The sequence below is a fragment of the Poromitra crassiceps genome (genome assembly GCF_964638095.1).
Source record: "Poromitra crassiceps genome assembly, chromosome: 6".
Lineage (NCBI taxonomy): Eukaryota > Metazoa > Chordata > Actinopteri > Beryciformes > Melamphaidae > Poromitra > Poromitra crassiceps.
The window spans coordinates 49,470,108-49,474,825 of NC_139627.1; the positions used below are offsets into that span (position 1 = coordinate 49,470,108).

A 4,718-nucleotide genomic window follows, 5' to 3' on the forward strand; every position below is an offset into this window, starting at 1 on the left:
AGGCCATTTACCATTTATATATATAATATATATATATTATATTATATATATATATATAGTACAGTATATTAAAAATATATTAATAATATATATTATTATATATAATTAAAAAACAGCCACTAGGCCACAAGAGTAGACAAACTGATGGAAAAGTGTGATTGAAACTGTTACAACTTCTTTGTTCATTCTCGTACAGCTAGCTGGCTCCAGAAATGGCTCCCACAAAAAAAAACATGCTTAACTGTAAATCCCGTGAAAAATCGAACAATAAATGAAACTTTATCTAGCCAAGGCCCCACCCCACCCCCCCCTACAACTGCTGGATTGAGTTAGCCCGGCCCATCTGCGTGCAGCAAATGGCTCAACTCACCAGGGAGCAAGGGGAGTGAGGAGAGAGAGAGAGAGAGACATGGTGTGGGGAGAAGAGAGAGAGAGAGGAGGACGGAGGAGGAGGGAGGTGGGGGAGGAGGAGGAGAGGGGTGAGGGGGTCGGGATTGAAAACAGATCATCAGCCTGAAGATCTCACCACCACCGCATGTCTCTAGAACAACTGTCGATTTGCAGCAACCTAGCCCGCCTAGAGTTCCCAACTTTACGCGTACGCAGGACAAACAAGGCATGATGTTAGTTTGGTGAGAAAACGCGCAAAAGACGCACAAAAGAAGCGCACCTCTTGGAAGAAGATGGATTGTAAGAAAAAGTTAGACGCGACTTCTGCGCTCCACTGACTCTCTGTCTGTGTGTCTCTGCCTGCCTGGAAGTGAGGGGGGTAATGCCGTGCAAACTTTGCGTAGACTTTCCCCAAAACTTTTCTTAACTCGGTTCATGGAGTTTCGCGTCGACAGTCCGGAGAGGCTTGTTGTGTGCTGCGTTTTTGCGTTCGATGGTGGTGCCAGCTCGGTCGTAGTTGATCGGGTACCCCCCCCCCCCCCCCCGGCAAAGTTTACAGAAAAAGTGACTGGAAGAGCGTCGGTTGAGAAGCGAAGAGAAAGCAGTGAAGGTAAGGAAAGTTTGTGGTGATGCTGATTGTTGACAGCGCTAACGGCTTTGAGAGTTGAGTTCGCTTTTGTTTTTAGCCTGCAGGGATGTGTTCTTTATTTCCAGCTTTGATAAAAAACACTCACCGGTAGTTTTTATAACGATTTGATTATTATCTGATCTCTATCGAGTCTCACACATTTTTTTTTCTCTCACCTTTGCGTGTCAAGGGCAGATGAGGCTTAGGGCAGCAGCTTCACATCGCGTTTGCACTTTGAACTTATCTGACATAGGAATCCAAAAAAATTTAGTCTTGCAACTTGATCCACATGTGAAGGGATGTGATCAGAACGCTCGGCGCCGAACCCGTCTCACAGTGATTTCAACTCAAGTCTCAACGGTTTCATTGCACGCTTTTTTCCCTCCTCCCCAAACTTTAGATGAAACTGCGATATTCGGCCTGGAGTGATCAGTATGATGAATAGCTTTACATTTTCACAAATATAAATTAATCGTGGCCAGTGCAAGCATATTGACTTTTCAGTCAACTGCTCCAGGTATTATGCTATTACTTTGTTACAGAAAATAAATGATACTGTTATAAATTGCAATATAGCTGCTGCTTAATGCAACCATCACACACACCCACTTCTTAAGCGTTTATACTCATGCATCTCTTTATGCAACAAAGTAAAGAAATAAGCGGCATCAAAGAGGGGATCAGGAATGCAGGAGCAGCATGCAGCGCGTCTGCGCTGACAGGGTCTGTGTGTACTTATTGTTGAAAGATTCCAAAGTTTGCTGTTTGCTCTCCAGGCTGAGCGATCAACAAACACTTGACGCTTTTGTGCGGCTCTTAGCAGCTATATTTGCTGTTGGCTTTTACCGCTACCTAACAGGCGCTGCTAATGATCTGCGAACCCATGTAGGGACTTATGAGCGCCACTTTGTTGTTGGTTGTTTTGGCCTACATCAGTGTGCAGTGGAAACACTGTTTGGGTTTCTTTTCTCTCTCTCCATATAATTCACATTTCAAAATCAAATGGGTTCCATTCCTTTGCGTGTTTTCTTTTTCTCATGCTGATGAGAAACAGACCTAGTGTTAAGCAGAGTTGGAACATTGTTGGCCTTTCAGAGGAAGAAGGGCAGAAAGGGGACTAACCGAAATAATTCAAGTAAATAAAATAAAAATAGCAATGAATGAATGCGTAAAGTTTCAAACAATAACATTTGTGATCTGTTCCTTTAATCGAAAAGAGTATGTGTGCATGCGTGCGTGTGTGTGTGTGTGTGTGTGTGTGTGTGTGTGTGTGTGTGTGTGTGTGTGTGTGTGTGTGTGTCCGTGTGTGCGTGTGTGTAGTGTGTGTGTGTGTATTTTCCCATTTCACATGATGACAGCGCCCCTAGTCGGGGCTGGGGGTGATTTGCATGAGAAGAAAAAAGAGAAGGTTTTAGTGCGTTTGCCCATTGTGAGCAATGAAGAGTTTCCAACAGTCAGGGCCTAGGCAGAGTGAAAGGAGCAAAGAATGGATGAGCCCATTCAGCTCATTCAGCGTGGGTGCTGGGGGCTCCGCTTCGGCAGCGTTCACAGACCCATACACCCATAGTGGCCATGTCACTTTCATCTCCACAGCCCCGGCCTCTGGCTCGGCTTGTGATGTCTGCCGGGAGCCCCCGTCGCTCCTCCGCACAGGTCCCACTTTTTCTTCTTCTTCTTCTTCTTCTTCTCTTCTTCTTCTTCTTCTTCTTCTTCTTCTTATTCTTCTTCTTCTTCTTCTTCTTCTTCTTCTTCTTCTTCTTCTTCTTTTTCTTTTCTTGATCTGAATCTTTTACTTCATTTATTTTTCTTCTTCTCTGAAAGTCTGCAGGAATTTAATGCAATCTAATGAACCAAACACTGGGAAAGCAGTGATTGGCTTGTGTGTGTGTGTGTGTGTGTGTGTGTGTGTGTGTGTGTGTGTGTGTGTGTGTGTGTGTGTGTGTGTGTGTGTGTGTGTGTGTGTGTGTGTGTGTGTGTGTGTGTGTGTTGTGTGTGTGTGTGCGTGCGCGCGCGCGCGCGTGCGTGCGTGCGTGTTTTGGAGGGGTATAGGCTGAGGAGAAGGTGGGGAGGGTATAAAATAGGGGCAGCAGCTTTTTTTGAAAAACAAATACCGATGAAGTCTAGCGTACAGAGGAGGAGGAGGAGAGGAAGAGGGTCTGAGTACTACCCCGCGCCAGCCAGCCACCCACACCACCCCACTCCCGCTGAGTAAACTCAAAAGTTGAAAAAAAGACCCCCCCCCCCCCACCCCCAACCCACCCCACTCCGAGCCGCATTTCAATGAGCTAAGACACTGTACTGTTACCAATGAAGCCATTCAGTAGCCTGTCATTTCGTGATGGCAGCCGCAGGAAAATCCAACTTGCATGGGGACGGGGGTTGGGGGTGTTGGCGGTGGAGGGGTGTTGGTGTTGGGGGTGGGGGTGGGGGGGAGGGGGTGCAGCTGAGGGCCTCGGTTGTTGGTCTGAAAAATGTTTTGCGCTGGAATTGAGTGGCTGTGGGATGAGAAGGGTAGCGGCTCCGTCTTTCATAGCGCTGTGCAGGCCTCTGGCCTCTTGCCTCAATACATTACTAATATAAAATGTAGGATACTTGCATGTTTAAACATTGTCAAAAAAAAAGTTGATGTAGCCTAACTGTATACTTAAGCAATAGATATAATAGATAATATATGATTTTATAATTATACCACACCTAAGTGGTCACACCTTAGGTGTAGGTATAATAAGCATATATCACGGTCTGAAGTGATCTATTGCTTTTATAAAATGGTTACCAAGTATGGAAATATGAAAAATTATTATTATTATTATTATTATTATTATTATTATTATTATTATTATTATTATTAAAATTACATTTAAATTAAATTTAAATGTCTTTAAAATCACTGTTTGGTCCTGTAGCCCCTCTGGCTCAGGTCCAAACAGCTCAAACTCTCCATAAATGGCCCCAATGGCCCCTCACCTCATTTTTGCCCCAATTTGCTTCACACAGTGTTCAGGGCGGTGAGTGGCTCTAACTGTGGTATATTTACTGTGGTATATGCTAAATATACCACAGCTGTGAGCCAGTCAGATTGCTTGATTTGAGAGAGCCGTTTATAAGTGTCTTTAAAGGCTAAATCCATCCCTGGGTAATTTTACACTGACTGTCAGATAGCATCAGTGTGATCTTCAATGCATTCCAGTGAGTCATTTTGTGATGAAGTGTTGTAATCTGCCTTCCACTGACTAGTCCATAGTGATTTCCTACATTTCCCAGAAGGACTTTCAAAAAGCCCCAGAGAACAGGTGTGGACTTGCGGATGTTCAGCTGTTGGCTCACACACCTGTGGAGAGGCAGCATACAGTAGTAAGAGCCTGAGAAATTGGTCTCTCTCGGCCTCTTTTACGATGATGTCCTGTATGGTTATTATTGTCTCTTGCAAGGAATATCACCAATAGCCCCCGCGAGAGTGGCAAAAGTGTTTGTTTTTTCTTTGAGTGGATTTTTCCTCTAGGTCTACATTTATATATTTAGAGCGTAGCATAAATATCAACGTCGAGACCATTGAGAAACAGAAATATATATAAATACAACAGTGGCCTTAACATATTATGCCATGTGCTACATAGAGATTTATATTTTTAAATCTTAAGTTCCTGTCAGTACTGGGAGCGCATGCATCTTTAGCATTGGTGTGCCCGAGTGGGAATCA

At 44.2% G+C, this 4,718-nt stretch overlaps 1 protein-coding gene across 1 annotated transcript in view; it reads left to right on the plus strand.

Moving 5' to 3' along the window:
* The first annotated feature begins 918 nt into the window (after positions 1–918).
* gli2a (GLI family zinc finger 2a) overlaps positions 919–4,718 on the plus strand; it is a 150,737-nt gene continuing 146,937 nt past the window's right edge. Inside the window, exon 1 of the mRNA XM_083638290.1 lies at positions 919–1,000. The gene's annotated coding sequence lies outside the window, so the exon portion shown is untranslated. The remainder of the gene's footprint in view (positions 1,001–4,718) is intronic.